We start from the raw sequence: 20304 nt of genomic DNA on the forward strand, positions 1-20304 counted from the left end.
CGGGCAAGTAAAAAAACTTTTTTTTTACAGTATATGTGTAGGCTATATTTGGACCATAAGACGCAGGGACTTTTTCCCCCCACTTCTGGGGGGAAAAAAGTGGGTCTTATGGTCCGAAAAATACGGTAGATTGAAATGAGCATATTTGTTGTATTATAGGTGAACAGCCTTTTAAAATACTGGCTTAATGACTGGCCATGCTCAAGTAACTTACGTCCTCATTTGAGGCAAGAACTATATTGTTTAAGAAAATAGTACTTAACATAAGAAATTAAAAAGGACAGAATGGTAGATCTAGACTGTTGTACAAGTCAATTTCATATTATACATTGAAAAATTAGTGAGAAAGGAATCTTTTTTTAAATTTCTTTATTTTCATTATAGTTGACATGCATTATATTAGTTTCAAGTGTACAACATGGTGATTATACATTTGTATACCTTACAGAGTCTAGTACTCATCTGGGACTGTACATAGTTATTACAATGCTAAAGTTTGTGCACTGGGCGGGAGGTGGGGGGGTAGTGTCTCTCAGCCCAGCCCTTGCCCTCTTGCAGTCTGGGAGCCCGCTGGGGATGTCCAACTGCTGGCTTAGGCTAGGGGTGTCGAACTCAATCAGAGAAGGGGCCAAAATCTAAAATCCAGTCTAAATCGCGGGCCGAATGGTTTACTGAACAGTCATAAACTGACAATGTCATAAACTGACAGCGGAGTGCAGTGATGACAGCGCGGTGCGGGCCACATTGCAAGGCCTGGCGGGCTGGATTTGGCCCGCGGGCCTTGTGTTTGACACATGTGGCTTAGGCCATGGGGAGCGGACCTAAGGCAGTAATTGGACATCCTTAGCACTAACTTGGAAGCGGGAGAGGCTCACCAGCTATGAACCTGGCTTCTGGCTGAGTGGCGCTCCCCCTGTGGGAGAGCACTGACCACCAGGGGGCAGTTCGTGCATTGAGCATCTGCCCTCTGGTGGTCACTGCGTGTCATAGTGACCAGTTGTTCCGCCATTGGGTCAATTTGCATATTAGCCTTTTATTATATAGGATTATTGAGTATGTTCCTTGTACTATACTTAATAATCCTATGACTACTTTTATAACTGGAAGTTTGTACTTCTTAATCCTTTTCACCTTTTTTTGCCCATCCTCCTATCTACCCTCCCATCTGGCAACCATCAGTTCATTCTCTTTATCTATGAATTTATTTCTGTTTTGTTTGCTCATTTATTTTGCTTTTTAGATTCCACATATAAGTGAAATTATGCAATATTTGTCTTTTTTTGTCTGACTTATTTCACTTAGCATAGCATCCCCAAGTTTCATCCATTTGCAAATGGCGAGATTTCATTCTTCTTTATGGCTGAGTAATATTCCATTATGTGTATAGCTTATCTTCTTTGTCCATTTATCTATCAATGGACACCTAGTTTGCTTTCATGTCTTGGCTATTTTAAATTATGCTGTAGTGCACATTGGTATACATATACCTTTTCAAATTAAAGTTTTAGATTTCTTCAGATAAATACCCAGAATTTCAGGGTCATATGGTAGTTTTCTTTTTAATTTTTGAAGAACCTTTATATTTTTTTCCATAGTGGCTACACCAATTTACATCTCCCAACAATGCACAAGGGCTTACTTTATTGAGAAAGGATTCTTAAGAATCTTCAAGTTCATTCCATACCATGAGAGGAAGCACCATTACTTTTTCTTGTAAAGAGACTTTGACCAAGATAAGTTGTTAAACAGATGTACTAACACAAAACTATCATGGCAAGAATCCAGCAATGATTTTATGAAAATAAATGCCAATTATTATTTGAAGAAGGCTTGCTAATTCTTTCATGAAATGGCTGGAAAAAGAAATTATTTTCACAGCTCTAGATGTTCAAATGTGAAAAAGGAGTGTATCGTTTTGTTTTATATTGCAACTCATTGTTTAGGTGCCTACATCTGTTGAGACAGTTTAGTTTAAAATAACCAAGTCATTTGACATTTGTCTTGTCATATTTATGGCAAGAATCCTAGAATAATAATTAAGACAATTTATCTCTGGAATAAATACATTTTTTAGACCATATCCAAATGAGTTTCTTAGATAACTACTTCTTAAATAGCAATAAGACAGAAGTCCAGACAAAGATTGCCTAGGCAGTGGAAAACTAGTTCCTGTGAGTACTCTGCATTTGGGCTTAGTATGTATAATTATTGCTGTTTGTCTTCATTGTCAGGAACATTTTTGTTTTGTATTTTTTCCCCCCAGCATGTACCTTCCAATAGTAGATAGGAAATCTATTTTAACTTTTTTTAAAATGAGATAACTGTCAATTTTTCTAGCATGTGTAGAGGAATTTGGGGAGTGACAATATATGGCTAATTCCAAATTGTATAGTAAAACAATTATGTATTTATGGCATTGGAGTAGGTTTTTGAACTTTCATTTTAATATAGTTGTGTTTGATGTCCTGGGACTTTAAAACATACTAAGTCTGCCCTGGGGAAACCTGATTCAGGAGAGGCTGGAAGCTGTCCAGGTTTCTATTTCAATCTTCTGGTCAACCCTCCAGCATCCCATTTATTTTAGGCTCTCACCAGTTGAACTACAGCTTGCTTTCTCTCCGACTTTCTTATGGAGCTGAGATGATAATTTAATATTTGGGCTTCTGAAAAAAGGTGTACTTACTAGTAAAACGAATAGAATTAACCAATATTATTTATAAACCACAAATAAGCTGCTTATAGATCTTTAATAAACTCTTTCTGTGAGAGACAGGGTGTAACATTTTAAGAATGACTTGGAAATTCATGTTAGTGAGTTCTTTCCAAATTATCTGAGTATTGGTTTATATACCTTAAACAACTGCAACCTACACGTTTTCATTGCATTAGCAAATTAATAAGATTCAATGAGTCGAATTCCAAAGCAGTCAGCTGCATCTTTCTAATTTTACATATCCTAACTGACAGTATATAGTCATCATTTCCATGTGCCAATCAGTCCTGAAAATAAACTCTTCTCCTCTCACACTCTGTGGTGCTATCTTATTGTTTTCTCTATGCTTGAACATTCATTTTTTATCCCAACCTGGAAATTTAATTTAGTTGGCAGATGATTTTTGTTTTATAGCTTTAAGTAGCATGGTAACTTAAGAGAAGCTATAGCAATTATCTTGGTTTGATTTCTGTGTTATTAATGTGTAGATCATGTAATGCTGCCCTGATTTAAACACTATTGTTTGTTGTTCTTTTCTCATTAGGTGGAATCCTTGCATTTTTAAAAAGACGATAGTAACCAGATCTACTTGAAAAATTAAGTGAATTGACTTGGCTGGAACAATCTTTCCAATTCTTTAACACCCAACAGCAGGGTAAGTTGAGTTAAGTGTTTTCTATGCAGTTGGATTTAAAAATTATCCGAAAGCTCACTCAAGCAAAATACTAAGCTTTATGTAAAATTGTGTCAGTAATGATTTGAGGCCTTCAAACCCTGAAAAAGATGTCTTCCATGCCATCTAAATAAACATGTTTATAAGTTTTTCTGTATTTCTGGAAATATCCTGATTCAAAGGATGAGAAGATTAGAAAATGTTGCTATTTATAGTTTGGAACCAGATTTTTAAATTTATTTTATCAGTGATTGTTTGCATGTAATCTTGAGGTAATGTGAGAATGTAAGATTTTTTTTCTTTTAGTGAGATATTTATGTGTTATTATACTGTATTGTATCAAAGTCAAACCTAAGGTAAAATGAATAAATCAGTCACTCTTTTTCTTTTAAGTCATTATCATTTTACAGAAATCTTGGTTTCTATGATAAGAATAAATACCTTAGGAACTTAATTCAACTTCCTGGTTGCATAGTTTCTGCAGAAAATTCACGAGGTAGAAACTCTAAGCCAGGAGGAGTTTCGGCTTTTAGCAAATTATTGGTGTTGCCAAGACAGAATTCAGTGGGAACAGGACTTTGGCTACTGTTAAAATGTCAGTATAGTAAAACCTGCTCTGTCAAACAGATTTTTGGCATCAGAAGTCTAAATGATACTGATTTTAAGGTTGGTAAAAAAATTTTTAAGCCCAGGCAAACTCATGTTTTAATTAACCCTTTACAGAGTAAAATTTGGGGAAAATTTGTATTTCTAAGAAAGTCCAAAGTTACAAGATTTGAGCTTCTGAAATACTAAATTTTATTCATATTTCTAAACTGTGCAGCTTGTTACTCAATTTTCCTCTGAATAGACTAGAGCTATTCTAAAACCTGATGAAATATAATGAATAAGAGAGGCAAGTGCCTAATCATGTGGGGAGCAGACTTTGCTACCAAGCTAATAGTGTCTGCTTTACCTGTGGACATATTAAGACATTTGAGGTCAGGTGGTTTTTCAGGGAGAGGAATGCATTGTTTGTACAATTCCAACAACTGCCTTTGCGTTGTCTAAAACAATCTCCCCTGTAGCTATGGCCCCGAAATTGATTTGTTAGTGTAGCCTCTGAGCATTCAGTGAGAGTAGAAATATCAAGTGTGGAAATCCCGGGTAACTTTTCATTTTGCCAGTAAGATTCATGACCCTAGATTCATTTGTGACCAATTATTTCCATTGTTATGGGCAAATGGTGCCATTCAGAAACATTTTTGGATAATTAAAGGGATATAAGTCAGTTAGATGAAAAACCCATCAGGAAGAGAAATGTTAAAGAGAGTTTCAAAAGCAAAGGCTTAATTTCTTCAATAGCTATAATAGATGTTCAAAGATGAAAATTAATACTCTGAGCCACTAACTCAAAAGTCTTCGTCTGCCACATCTAATATTCTACCTACTCACAAGGTTGGTTTTTACAATTATTCCCCAGTACCCTACAGTGGTACAGATAAATTTTAGTTGGCAGGACCTAATGTAAGTTGTGTTTAGGAAACTGTGTTATTCATGCCTCCTGAGGATGGACATGGCCTAGACATTGAGTCCAGCTGGCCTTCTCTTTGCTTATTGCACTGTGAGTGGAAGCCTTTGGTAAGACCTTTCCTGAGGTCACTGTGTTCTAAAATCATTATTTCTTTGAATTAAAGAAGGAGGCTACTGAATTCATAAGACTATGTGAGGATTAAACTCAGTAGTCACTCAGTAACTAGTGATTATGATGATAGTGATTAATAGTGGTAATGGTCACACTCAAAACAATACTTATGTTTTATGAATCATGTGACTATTTCTTTAGCCTATCATCGTGGGCATAACCAATATGATGAGTATATTTTCTCAAACCAAGCATTTATTTTGGTAAAGAAAGATGTGTATGCCTTGCACAAACAGCAACCCCACAGGGACTTTATCTGTTTACCTGGTCTTGACCATTAGCCCAAATGAGGATTTACTTTTTTAAATAATAAATTTTAAAAATGTGTCCAACTTTCTCCATTCCCAATTGGTACTAAATAGAAACCCTCACCATTAGAACGCTTTTTCTTTTGTGGTCCTTTTTTAAAGATTGCAAATACAAATTATTTTATTTATAAAGTAATGTGTCTCTTCAGATCCTGCTGTTTCCCTTCAAGTAGCCAGTACTTTGGACTTCTTTTAACCTTATTCACTTTAAGGTCATAGTAGTTGAACTGTGAACCTTTAACTCCTAGGACATGCACAGATTTATATGTTCTCATTGCTTTGGAGGTGACTGTTTAAGAATTTTGTAAGTGGTATTTTTTCTTTAAGCTGAGGAAAGGTTAGAAGGAAGATGAAAACTGTTAACATTCACTGGGCATGTTCCACGGAGTCAGGTTCTTTGCTGTAGCTGCTTAATTGTATAAAAATAAGAATTATTCATTTGAGGAAATTGGTTTCAAAGCAATAATTACTTTGCTGAGAATTACATAATTATAAAGGTAATTTTTGGAGTCAGAGTTATTGACATCTTATTTTAAATTAGGATATCTGAAATGTGTCATTCTGCTTTCTGTAAAAATTATTGTATTTTGTGATTTCCCAGACTCATTGTTCATCCATCTGTCTGTCTTCTGTTATGCCTTTATATGTTTTTGTTTTTGTTTTTTGGTGGGGGGAGTAATTACTTACACCAATATGGGAGATAATATAATCCTTTTGACTTGAACACATTTTAGCAGGTTCATAAAGCATTGATAAGGTTACAAGTAAGATCTGCTGTTTGCTTTCTATGGTGTAATAGAACTTTTTCTGATATTACGTATAATTCAGAGTAAACCCAGTAAGCTTCAAGGTAGTTGTGACCTTCAAAATATTTCATTTTTATATAGGATCATTTTTACAGCTTTTCAGATGCATACACTCTTCTGTTCAGTTCTTCTATGTTTTAAGGTAATTTAAGAGTATTTCAGTATTCCTGATTACTACTAAATTGATGTGGAACATAAGGACTCTTGTGGCCTACTTACAAGGACATCTGCATATTTCTCTGTTACAACCTGAGTGAGTGGAGCCCTTACTGTTAGCCACATGGTTTCATCTTTCAAAAAAATTTTTTTTCTTACACTCTTCTGTAAAACTTGACTCTTCCTGCTGTGTTTTTCAAGAATATCACTTGGCTATACTTTGATTTGTTCCTACATTCAATACTTTACCCGTTTATGTATTCATCATTCAGCCAGCAGGCATTAATGAAACCAGTGGTACAAGCAAAGCACATTATGTTGCTTGGGCATTCTGTAGCCATCTGAAAAACTGACTGTGGGCTGCTTTCATATCATTTCATAGTATTACCTTCTGCCTGTCCCTCTTCCTGTCTCCTTACTTTAGCTTACAGTGCAGGATGGCTGTGTGAGGGAACCTCTCTTCTTTTTCTCGCCACACAAGTGCAACTGAGTGATTGCATGCCTTCTTTTTGTGATGGCCTGAATTACCATTTGGGTAGAGCTTTACAGTTCACAAAGGGCTTTCGCGTGACACTGTCTCACTAAAGGCAATAGGTAGCAAGTTGATATCACTCACTTTTGCTTTGTTTATGAAGAAATGGAGGTTCATGGGGTTATAATTTAATGAATTTCTCAAGGTCACAGTATTAGTGAGTCAAAGAACCAGAATTTTGTTTTTCTAATTTCAGATGACATGCCATTCACTGCCAGATCACTGGTCGAATGGACTGGCAGTGTTCAAATATTAGAGATTTTTGACGTGGCTACTATATTACATTTAGTACCAATCAATAAGGAAATAGAAGCCATGTTGGAATTTGGAGAAAGAATCACAGCTCATAATTGTGAGGAATTTTGGAGGCAGCACATCTTTACCTTCCTTGGTGATATTAACTATTACGTTCACCCAATCATTCCCTTGCTCTGAGAATCTCAATCTCCAAGCAACATCTTTATGTATTAAGAATGGCCTTCAGAATTCTTATTTCTTTGACAATTATAGGTTTCATCATAAATTACTAAATCGTATATTGAACAAAAGCACCCACATAGAAATCTTCAAGTTTTATTTCTTTTTCTGTCTGAATCATGCTGGAGATTAAGTCCAACGGGTCATAATAAATGCGAGAAGTCCTCAAAAGGTTGAATGACTCTTTCAGCAGGGCTAAAAATCTGCATGTTATTACCTGCTGCTGGAAAAGCCTAAGGCAAGTCCCCCAACCTGACCTTTGATATGTATATCTGCTTTACTAAAGGGCAAAATGTGTGAATAAAAAGCTCTGGGCCAGAGATTCTGGGAGCTCTCCACTAGAGTGAAGCTTCCCCTGGCTTTGCCCCATGTCTTCCAAATTTATATTTCATGTCTAGTTTATTCATTTACATGCAGCCCTTTTCCAAATTCCTTGGACCCTTGCAAATGCTGAGAAAGACCCCGTTAGAATCATTTTGACACTTTACATTTCTCCCATGTTATTTCTTATGCATATATTTATGGTAAAGTGGCTTTTGTGAGGTCTATACTTCACATACTCATGCTGCAGTGTAAGCTTCTCGAAGGTAGACTGTGTCTTCATTTTATTGGTGTCCTCGTCAATCTTGAAAATGATTGAAAAAAAAGTAGCTATTCAATAAATAATTGTTAAATTTAATAGAAATATTTGGCTGTGTGTTTCCTTTTATAATTTATTTGGGCACTGAAAATTGATACCTGGACACAGATTTAATTTTAATCCTATTAGTGAGCTGAATCATCAAGTCTGATATGCATTAAACATCCAGAGCAGAGCATAAGGACACATTTATGTGCTTTTTTAATGTTATCTTGAATGCAAAAAAAATCCCGTGAAAGTAAAATAACAACAATCCCTACCCCCTTAAATAAAACACAGCAAAAATCCCTACATTCTACTTACAAGAATATTTTATTGTCTTTGTCTTGACCACGGGAACAAAAACAATTCGCCTCTGAAAAGATTTAAGAGAAAAAGTACGACTTTCTGGATATAAGGCTTCCTGGGAGATCCAGGTGGCACTTTAAGGCAGGTGTGGTGCACAGCTCTCTGACTTCAGGACTAAGGCTATACAGTACACTTAATTTGGCCTGTAGTGGTGGGAAGCCCCTGGAATTGTTTGAACTGCAGAGTGATGTCATCAGAGCTGCACTTTAGGAACAAAGATCCTGTTGGATTGTGTTGGATGGCGTGGGGTAGAGGTGATGGTGGGGTGAGTGGGCACAGAAGCCACTTGGAGGCACTTACATGATTTCATACAAGAGCTGTCACCTCATGTTATGCCCTCATATCTCCTCCCACACTGACATCACAGATGAAAACACTGTTTGGGAAACTTTAGTGAACATTTGAGTCCCAGGTTTAGGAAATTCTTTCTGACTTACCTTCCTACAGTCTCTTCCTTAGTGACTCACGTCTCAGGTTTTACATTATAGAGCCCAAATTGTTTTGTGTGTTTTTTTTCAGCTCAAATTGTTGTTTTTAAGACTCTCCTGATATTTCCATGGGTGGCTTCCCCTGATAATTGTCTTTAGATTTCCTAGGGTACAGTGCTTAGACTTGTCCTTGGAAAGTTTGCCCCTTGGATCCAGAGAACCTTCTGCTCTCCTGACTTTGTGCTCAGAGATCAAGTGGGTGTTGAGGGCCTGAGTTGGAGTGGAGGGGTAACGATTGATAGGACACAGACAATAGGAGGGAGAGTGCAGGAAGCCAATGTAGGATTATCTGATTGGAAACAGGAGGGGTGTGTGTGTGAGCGCACATGCACGCACATGTTCTGGGAATGCTGTCAATGATATCACCAGGTTTTGAGCCTAGAAGTTTGAATATAACTTTATAGAAAAACAGAGATAAAGAGAGTAGCAAGTTTGGGTAGTAGAATGATGACTGTGAGTTTTGAGTTGGAGATAAAAGTAGATATAAAACATGTACTTTATTTTTACTTTTAAGCGGGTTTATCTTTGGAAACAGGAATTCACTGGAAGGCATTAGTCCTCTTCCTCTTTTTGCTGTTCTTCCAGCTCCTTACATTTTTCTCAAGAGCTGAGAATGGCTTTCGGTTCTATCAACTTTTCCTCTGCCAAAATCCCCCACAAACTCACCTCCTCAGGAACACGTGTACTTGTCAGAGTATTCTCAGCAGCCAGAAGTGTGCCTTTCAGCCTCCTCAAATAAAAACATACGAGCAGAACAGCTCTCTTTTCCTCTTAAGGGGCATGGTCATTGTCATCTCACGACTTGCAGATATAGCACAACACAGGAACAGTTTTTGGCAAGCTGGGAAATCTAGGGAATTCGCAAACACATGCGCTTCTCCTTTGCTATGTTTTTGATCGAGGCAGTCTAGTTCAGGGTAGCAGGAGAATTTTTATTTGAGTGTTAAAAAATGTATGTCAATAAACTCTAAAGTTATCTTCTCAGTTGGTGGTGTTTCTAACAACAGGATCCTGAGGCTTTTAAATTTGGGGGTAGCAGTGAGTTCGCTAGTCCCAGTGGGACCACGACTCCTTTCCCCACCCACTGAGCAGCTTTGAATTGTAGAAGAGATACTGTTAATTAAATCAGTTTAAGAGCATGTAATGGTCCTGCAATTATTATGTCATTACCTTGCGTATTAATGATTAAAGCAAACATTTAATAGCTATAAGGCAGTAAATATATTTCAGTTCTTAAACCATAAAAAGATTTCCATTAACAGAATGTTTGGTGCACAAATAAATTATTCATTGACTGCAGCAGAGCTTGATTCTGTCATCAGCCTTAAGTGGAAATTTTGAGAACACCAATCATCACAGATGCCAACAGTCAGTTGGCTAGAGCCCTCATCCCTCTTACATGGAACCTGAACTTTTTTTGGCTATTTGTAAAAGCTTTCGTTCAGTTAAATTCAGTGAATATTTATGGCATTTCTGACATACGAATTTTAGTGTTCTGGTGGTTGGAGAAATACATTGATCAGCAAGTCTGCATTTTAGCCTTTAAGCTGCTTATAAACCTAAAAGAGAGATAATACTACTGTACACCAAACTTGGATGTAAGGAGCCTAAGTAACACCCTCAGAAATGCATTAAGTACAATGTGTTGCGAATCCAGAGGAGAAAGGCATCATGCACTTTCTGGTGGTATAAGGTGGGGGGAAGGGCATCGGGATCAGGAAGTGTTTCCTGAGGAAGCCTTTACAGATGGGCAAGGTTTTGACAGGTGGAGAGAATTACAACCACATAAGCAAAGATATGGGATGGGTAATAGGGGTGTTATCATGGAATTAAAAGTAACAGGATGGGAACAAGCTTTGGTAAGTGAAGATAAGACATTACAGAAGAGAGAAGAAACATGCAAAGAGATCTATAAAGGATAGAGGACTTTAAATGTGTGATTAATACACCAGTTAGATATTTGAGAGATTAAACCTTTTTTTTTTTTTTTTAAGCTCAGAAGTAACATGATTGGATTATATTTTTGAAATAGATCTCACCTCACCTCACCAATAAGAAGTGAAAAACTTGGAGGCAGACAAGTTAGGAAGCTTTTGGGACAGTCATAGTCACCATGACAGGGAATAAGGTTTTGAACTAATTTGGCTGTAATGAGATTACCAAAGAGGGGACATATGGGAGAGACATTGTCCTTGATTGTCTACAGGTTGTGGCATGTGATTGGCTACATGAGAGGTGGGGAACAGGAGGAGTTTAAAATCCCAGTCAATCATCTTCGTAAACTTTTGAATCCAATCAACGTTTATGGAAAACCAGCCATGTGCAAGGCACTGTGCTTGGTGCTAGAGAAAAATGAGAATGGCCTGTTCCCAAGTAATTGAAAATGTAGTTGGGGATATAAAACATGTACTCAACTAACATTTTTTTAAAAATGTATATTTTATTGATTTTTTACAGAGAGGAAGGGAGAAGGATAGAGAGTTAGAAACAGCAATGAGAGAGAAACATAGATCAGCTGCCTCCTGCACACTCCCTACTGGGGATGTGCCTACAACCAAGTACATGCCCTTGACTGGCCCTTGAGTTGGAAGGCTGATACTCTATCCACTGAGCCAAACCAGTTAGGGGCTCAACTAGTATTTAAAGCAGATTATGATCAATGAATTAACAGGGGTACATCAAAGCATTATGAACACAAGGAGAGAGGCTTTCACTCTGACTCTGGAAAAGTGGGGTAGCCTATGGATGCGATGACCCTTCAACCTTGAAGATCCGGTAGAGAACTCCAAAGTAGGTTAGCTTTCAGATGTCCCTGAAAAATCAAGAGGGGCAAGTAGCAGTGCTGAGAGGAGAGGAACTTTATGGAGAGAAGAGCTCTTACTTAATGTCTACTAGGTGTCAGGTCCAGAGCAGGGCACCCTTTGGTTAAAGAATGTAACTTCAACAGTGTCAAGTGCTACAAAGTCGTGACCAATGTTAGGTCCTAAGAAAGGGCCACTGTATTTCACAAGGAAAGGACTATAGGGTGGCTTTTGAAGAGATTTCAGCAAGTGAGGGGTGGAAACATTCTGAAGCTTATTACTTATCTTGACAATATGATTAATCACATCAGCCAGAGTAAAGGCGGAGCTTTCCTCAGGGAATTTTCCTCGATGGGTCAAGTTTATATAAATCTCCGTGGGTCTTAGTGCTTTGGCAGGCTGTAGAGGTATCACTTGGGACTGCGTTTGTTAGTCCTGAGAAGTCTTTGCAAACTTCTAAACTACTTCAAAATTGTTAGGTTTCTGGATTATTTTCTTGCAAGTAAAAGATTTCAACACTTATTCCAACTTCCCTCTTCCTTCCTGCTTCCTCTTTCCTTCTTCCCAGGCCTTTTCTTTTAAAGCACCCAGCTGTTTAGCATTTGCCACACCCTTGGCTCAGAGTCAGGGAAGTCCTGGGGCTCTCCCTGGCTCTTTTCCCATGTGGAGGGAGATTTCCATGGAGAACAATCCAAGGAAGTGCATGTACACATAGACACACAGTCACACACACACACCCAGTCACACACACACACACACACACACACACACACACAGTCACCAGTTCTTTTCCTGTCCTCAAAGATATTTATGTGCCAATAACCAGACAGACAGTCATACTTAGGCACATCGTGTCACATGCACTCTGGGGAAACAGAGAATAGATGCAGTCATCTAACAGGAAGCTGTAGGGATATTATTAACAATTTAACATTTGGGAAAAATAGAAAAAAATTTTAAATTGCTTTGTTAAGATGAATAACTTATTATTATAGAATGTAAAGGGATAAGATTTATATCATGGTTATGTTTAGTTGATTTTTGTTGTGCTTTTCAAAAAATCGGTTATTACAGCAAACTGGGCAAATAAAGAAACTTTTGCAGGGACACCCATATTATTACGGAGCAATTTAAAATTAAAACAGACCACACTATAACTTAAAAGGGATAAAGGGAGAGCAATTAAAAAGAGTAGTGGGATGGAGGAAGAAGCAATTGCTCCTTAACCCCACAAATGCCTGATAGTGCTTGAACATGGTATATGTGAGTATTCTGTCATTAATCCATCCATCCATCCATCCATCCATCCATCCATCCCTCCATCCATCCATCCACTCACTTGATCACTCAATCAATAAACATTTACTGATTTCCTGTTGTATTCCAGGCTGGGGGCTGGGAAATATAGCTAGGTAGAGAAAGATATATGACATTTTAAATAAAATACATTCTTCTTATAGGAAACTGACCAATATAAATAAGTTTGCTTGTTTTATAGGTAGATGAGTTGATGAAAGTACATTTACTACTGCTTTTACCTCTCAAAGCTACTCCCTACCATTGTTAACTCTAGAACATGTTCAACCTGCTAGAATTCAGAAATCCAGATATTTGATTAATGATAGTGGGACTCCTCAGAGCTTCTAAAGAAATTGCCATATATTCTTGTCAGATTTCCCCATTACAGAATTGGTATTCTTTTTCCTTAAGAATCAAATTGGCAAGATGTTTCATCAGGCTGCTTTCCCCCTGTCTTATCGGAAGCTTAGGGATTAATAGGGCAAGTATGTTTATTTGTGTGCACAGTTAAATATTCTCAGGGAATTCCCCAAATGTAGGGATATCTTCTACCTTTGGAAAGCATTGTTATGATCTTTTCAACCAGTAATCAAGCTCAGAAGAGGGAAGGACCATTGAGACAGATAAGGCAAAGGAAATCTGAGAATGTAGCGATATGTCACCGTGATAGACCATACTTTCGATTTTTATTCTTTTTAAAATCATCTCTGCTTACTTCATTTTAATAATTCAAATTTTCTCACAACTGGGAAATATGGCCTGTAGGTTTGTGTCTATTTTAATTTCAGCTTGGTTATGCTTATGAACCTGCAAGGCCTTCATTTTTTTTTTTTTCTATTTATTTGCTTTGCAGCACACACTCATAAATATAGTAGGGTCAGATGTAACATGCCACTATGTTTACCTCTATTTTAAATAGTCAAAAATTCAAATTGAACTGATAAACCTATGGGACCTTTGCCATAGAATTAATCTTGAGTTCTTTTGTTTCCAAAGCAAATTAAAAAAATATATATGTATGATATATGCATAAAGGCAATAATTTTATTATGTCAAGATATAAATTGTGAGTTTTTGGAATTGATGAACATATTAACATGTTTTGTAGAGTTGTTAAAATATTCAAATTAAACTGTATGTTAATTTGGAAGTTTGTAATGCAGATTTTAAGAATGCCTTAACCCAAATTTGGAAATTTTATTTGACAAAGATAAAATGTTCATGTGGATTTAAAAAAATTTTTTTTAGAGAGAAAAAAGTTAGCTACCCTAGTGAGGATAGTTAATTCTGATGGGGAGGGAACAGTGATTAACTGGAAAGGTCATTGGTTGAAATGCCAGGGAACCACAGAGGTCCTTGCCCTGGATGCGACAGAATATACAGACCTTGGGCAAGACTCTCAACCCTTGATTTTTGAGGATACATATACAGACTTCTGTATATATCTGCAAAACTCCTAAAATTCTTTCTCTGTTTAAAACATGAAAATCAAGACTTCATGCACATACTATATAATAAAAGCCTAATATTCTAAGTATCCAATTGTCCAGTCAGCCATTCAACCAATCAAAGCATAATATGGTAATGATATGCTATGGCTGCTTAACCGCTCAGTGTGACTTGCAGTGACCACCAGGGGACAGATGCTCCAACCTGTAGGTTACCTTGCTGCTGGGCTCTGGCCAAATGCAACTGAGCAAGACAGGCTGGACACACCCTGGAGCCCTCCTGCAGTAACCTCTCCAGCTGGCGAACCTCCCACGTCCCTCCCTGGCCCTGATTATGCACCAGTGGGGTCCCTCGGCCTGGCCTGCACCTTCTCACAATCTGAAACCCCTTGGGGGATGTTGAAGAGCCAGTTTCGGCCCAATCCTGCAGGCCAGGATGAAGGACCTCACTGGTGTGCTAATTCCTGCACGGGCCTCTAGTATTTAAATAAAAATTGGTATGAATTATTACAAGAGTCAGTTCCTTAATCCAGATGTATAGGAAATATCATTCTTCTAAATTTCCAAGTGAAAAGGGACAACTCTATTAAAAAGACTCATAGTGCTCATGTCAATTGTTGAAAAAAAAAATTGCTCCAAGTTTTACCTTTCCAGTTTAAGATCTAGATAATGAACAAAAATGTGAAAGGGGGCTTTGAGAGGCCTGCTCATTCTCTTTGGCCTTGTCTGCCATGTTTTCTCCTACTAGACCTTAATTTTAATTAGTCTGATAGGAAGATGAACATGTAGTATGGAGATGGTGGAGCTCATGGCACCCCAAAGAGCCTTGGAGGCAGGGAGAAGAAGAATAAAGAGGAAAGAGGGATAAACCCGGGACATGGCTCTGTCTATAAATGTATGCAAACTCTTGGGTTCAAATTCTAGAACTCCTCTCTCGCTTCTAGTATGTGTTATCACCCCAGCTCTAGTGGTGCAACAGAGGTGAGGCCGAGGATTCCCAAGATGGGCAATGAAGCTCCTTACTCTGGACCTGAGCCATCATGTAACATAGTGACAATGTCTTTGCAATAAACTTTGTGAGATTAAGAAGAGTGGAGGCCAAAACTTGGTGGAACTGTTTTCAAGACAGTCTTGAAGGAGAATTGAAGGAGTCTTGAAGGAAGCCAAGCCTGGTTGGACTTTAAGAATACACAACTGGGGGATTTAGCTATTGCTGCCAAAGCTTGTGGGGCCTCCAAGGCAAGAGTTCAAATGGAGGCCCGCATACATTCTTCTTAATTTGATCAGTTATAAATTTTTTATTTGTAAAGAACATGCAGTCGCAGGCATTTCTGGATGAGGATAATTTTCTGGCTCATTTTTGTTGTTTGGAATGGTAATTTAATCTTCATTAAGGAAAGAATTTGTAATGTCCTCTTAGTGAATTTTATATGGGTCATGCTTGACAAAAGTCTGCTTACTTTCATTGTTTCTAGCTTTAAAAATTAAGCAGATGGACTGACTTTAGATTTTCTATTGTCTCCCCTCTTCCCGCCCTCCTGCCCTTGGCTTTTTAAGTTTCTGAACTACAAAAAAGAAGCTACATATACCAAGATTTCTACTTGTATTTATTTTGGGTGACCTGAAGGAGTTAAAAATAAAATGTAATGGTATTCAAAGTATACAAAATATAAATATATTTCAACAATAATCTAAATTAGAGTAAGTAAAAATACAAAAGTATTTTTGAAAAAGTATTTTAATTAAATATTCAAAATTACAAGTTAAAATTAAAAGTCAAACCTTGTTATAACGATTGTACAAAGCATTTTAAGTCCACAATTATTCAAACAAAGCTGAAGCTTGTAAATGTATTTTTTGGAAATTTTATTTTATAAGATATTGTAATAAAAGCAAATTCATATCTGGGTTTAGTGTTCAATGTTCATTTAATTGCTAATGTAAAGAATTAGCATAATGCTTCATGCAGTTTACATATTCACAAATATAAGAATAAGAATTTTTTCATTGCAAAATATTCCTCACATGCCACATGTGCTTCTTCCACATTCAACACTAATTCATTAACTATTCTAGAACTGTGATCAGAGCATGAGAAAAGCAAGGAAAGGGATGATTGGCCCTATTATACCTTGGGCCATAGTGTGCGTGGCATTGGTGCCATCTAAGAGAAATACCTAGGTAACTGTCTTCTCTTTAACATAAGCATGAATGGTGCCCACAGCTTTTCTGCTTTTAAAATGGTGTCTAACTCCATTCTCTGCAATACCACACTCACGAACCTTTGGGGCATCTGAACTCAGTCCCTTTTTGATTGGAACAAAGTGATTGGTCAGGGGATATTGAGAAGCATTTTCCTGAGGCCTAAACAGCTGTAGGGAGGAGCCAGGACATTAGAGCTACAGGACATCTGAATGCCAGTGACATATTGAGAAACATTTCCCTGAGGTGCCCATTTATTCTTTTTTGTGTGCTGTAATACTGGGGCCTTCTAAATCATGGGCCCAAGGCAAGAGCCCCTCTTATTTCTATGTATGGGCTCCACTAGCTGTGAGAGCATGTGGGCATTAGCATTCTCACGAGGGGCACCATCTCTAGGGGGAACTGGCACAGGAAGGAAGAAATAACAGATGGTGTTGTGACTGGTTGTTGGATCTCCCTTGCTGGCATCCTAGAAATACTTGGTGGGGACTTTCCAAGTGGACTGGAGGTCCTGTGTGAGCAGGTGGGGCTGGAATAGGAGTGGTGGATAACTGGTGTTGATGCCCTTCATCTGTAATGCCTGTAGGCTGGGTGTGTCTGGGTAACTCATTTTCAAGTCAATAAGTGCTCCTTCTTCACTTGCGTATTGATGGGGAAAGACACTTCCAGCTTGTAAATCTGTTTTTCTCCCACGCTTGCAAAGGAGAGAATAGTTCCATTTTCCTTTGTGAATGTTCTCTATGGAGGGAGCCAGGCACTCAATGTCATCACTGACCCTAGATCACTGGAATTAGAAAGAAATTATTTATTTACTTAGATTGGGGATCTGAACCACAAAGGGATAGAATTCAGAGGGAGGGTCTAAATTTCAACTCTCTTTCACTCACCTGTAACTGAACTTAAGCACCTCCTTTATAATTAATGTAGGCAATAATGACAGTGGCTTCAGTCCTATTTGTGTCGTTGCCACCAGTAGAAATCACAGATATTTTTATATCACATTACTGTTGTGGCTAATATCTCATTTTAATAAAGAGATAATTTTATCTAGCTAATCTCCTCATTTTAATAAAGAATCACATATTTACTGTCAACAAGTTTGTTCAAAAAATTTTTTTAGGTAACTTTTTCATTGTAACTGGTGTCCTTTATAATCCTACACATTTTATTTTACATAGTTTAAAATATTTTAAGAAGGGGCCCGCTGGCTTCATCAGACTGCCAGAGGAGCTCATGGCAGCAAGAAAGTTGAGAATCTCCGATATAGATGAAAAACCATCTTTTACTGCAGACCTTTAAGGCCTTGGAGAGTGTAGCATTCCTTAAGGTCACGTGGTGGAACAGGGATGAAAAGCAGTGCCCTTCCTGCCCTGCGTGGCCTCCCGGTGCCTCAGCCCTGATCTCAGTGGCAGGGGAATGAGCGCTTTGTCTTGTTCAGCAAGCCCAGTGACCATGATGAAGACCCAGGCAGCGTCCCTCTTTGTTCTCACTTCCCTGGCCTGTGGTGGCCTTTCTCCCTCCTCCTCTCCTTGCCAGGCCTGCTGCTGCTGCTGCTGCTGCTGGTGAGGTGTGGTCAACTCCAGTGATGCTTGCCCTTGGGCCCCACAGCATCACAAAGCATGTGGTCCTAAGACACCTGAATGGGTCAACAGGAAGAATTGAAAATTTAACCCTGATAGCTTGACCCATTGTTAATGGTACTTCAGGTGGTATTGGTCCCTGTACATACGTACAGGGGGACTCTTTCATCCAACACAATGGGCTTTCTTAAATTCATTTAGGAACTCTTGTCCCATTGTTCCCTCCTCATTTTGGACTCATGTTTGCCTCAAAAATCAATAGAAACATATAGAATTAATAACTAGCATTCACATTTCACTTATTAGTGCCATTTCTAAGCACTATATAATTAAAAAAAAAAAACAATTCTAAGAATATTATCCCTACTTTATAGATGGGAAAATTAAGGCACAGAAAGGTTAGGTGACTTGACTGATGAATATGTCTACTTCTAGAAAGTGTCAGAGATAGGATTTGAAAGAGATTTTCTGGCTCCAGTGTCCATGATCTGGGTCATATGCTACATGTCCAGTTAGTACATTAGTGATTTTCAGCACCAATGTCCAGATGCTGTTTTCCTTTGGTTTGGAGTCTGACTAGGAACCTACATATCTGGGGTGAACAGCACCTTGGGACATTTTGATGCAGTTCTAGGGGGAACTCTTTCCAGTGTCTCAGAGCTACTTCTTCATGTGATTCCGTCTGTTCAGCTTTTACCCTTTGGTTGCAAGTATTCAAGGCAATATGGAGAAGGAAAAACATGTTCAAACCCCCAAAAGTTTAGTAGCGCTGCAAAATGGTACATTTGGATTGACTTTGTCTCCATTTCAAGCACGTTGACAGTGCCTTGATCTTTGCTTTTGAAGACTTCTCGTCAGTAACATTGGCAAGTACACCTTTGAAAATTTCTGTCTGAATTTTTGTGTTTTTGAAAAAAAAAAAAAGTTTGTTAGTGTTTCTCTTCTTGAACACTAGTTGATATTTTGCCAACTAGTTAAAAGTCTGCAAATCTGAGTTCTGGCTGGGAAGTTGGCTATAGCCAGTTATCCCCAGATGGCCAGATTTTGTTGTGTACCACTTTTATAGATGCTCACTGGCTGTGTACTTGGGGCTATGAGGTGTACTGTTCCACTTGTTTTTGCCAGCCATGCACAGTACATTATTTGAAAGGTTGAGACAGATGGTATAGCTCAAACTAAAATGATGAGGGAGAAAAGAAAGTGAAAAAAAAATAGGAAGGGGCACTTGATTTTCATTTCGGAAGTGAATTTTAGTTTCTGTGATTGACTAATAAATGCGGCGTTGCTCTAAGACTTGAATTCATTAACATCTCTTTAAACAGATATAACTGAGTAATCGGCAGGAAGCAATCTTTTCCTTCATGGATGCTGTCCCAAACTCCATGGGACCTCCTCCAGATTTGAAAATGTTTGGGACCTTGGAAGTTGTCAAAAATAGATATGGGTCTTTCAGAATAAGATAGACCACCGCCAGTACCAATCAAAACAGAAAAATCCCAAATTTTATTTTTAAACTGAAAAATATATATATGCTAGTAATAGCCTGGTGAAGTAGCGGTGATAACGACAATTAATCAGTTTCATGCAGCTGCTTCCTGACATTTCTGCAAATTGTTGTGGAAAAATTAATGAAGGTTAGATCAGTAATGGTTTCAAGCTTGGCCAGTGGAAACTATGACAGTGTTTCCATCAGCAATTAAGCTGGGCTGCTTTCTTTTTTCTATAGGGGAAGTGGTATGATGTGTGTTCTCCACAGGAAATGGAAAACGACAGCTGAACTGTGTGAGCGCAGGTACGGAGGAGCACCCCGGGAGCGCGCCACCAGGCTGCCTGTGATTGGCACTACAGATCTGCGTTTTCTGCCGAAAGCATTTTGCTATACAACACTGGGGAATCATTCCTTAAAAAGGGAGGAAGAATTTGGGGATTTTTATTGAGCTGCCATTTCAGAAACACAGCTGCGCTATGAATTTAAACGCCGGGAACCAGAAAGTGGAATGTATGACAAATAGAAAGTGAAACTCACCTATCTAATTTTATTTTCCAAGCCAAAGGTAGCTCAAGTACAGGCCCAGTTCACATCCTGTGTAACCCTATGGGATTTTCCCCAGTATTACTTAAAAATTTTCCCATAGGGTCACACAGGATG

The 20304-nt window shown here is 38.1% G+C and overlaps 1 protein-coding gene across 7 annotated transcripts in view; it reads left to right on the forward strand.

Annotated features, from left to right (window-relative positions):
• The window catches only part of HIVEP2 (HIVEP zinc finger 2), a 174346-nt gene that overhangs the window by 95171 nt on the left and 58871 nt on the right, over positions 1 to 20304 (forward strand). For all 7 annotated transcript variants that reach the window (XM_084889317.1, XM_084889312.1, XM_084889311.1 and 4 more), the window contains exon 2: positions 3258 to 3368. The gene's annotated coding sequence lies outside the window, so the exon portion shown is untranslated. The remainder of the gene's footprint in view (positions 1 to 3257; positions 3369 to 20304) is intronic.

This window comes from Pipistrellus hanaki, assembly GCF_964339955.1.
Source record: "Pipistrellus hanaki genome assembly, chromosome: 7".
In the NCBI taxonomy this organism is placed as follows: domain Eukaryota; kingdom Metazoa; phylum Chordata; class Mammalia; order Chiroptera; family Vespertilionidae; genus Pipistrellus; species Pipistrellus hanaki.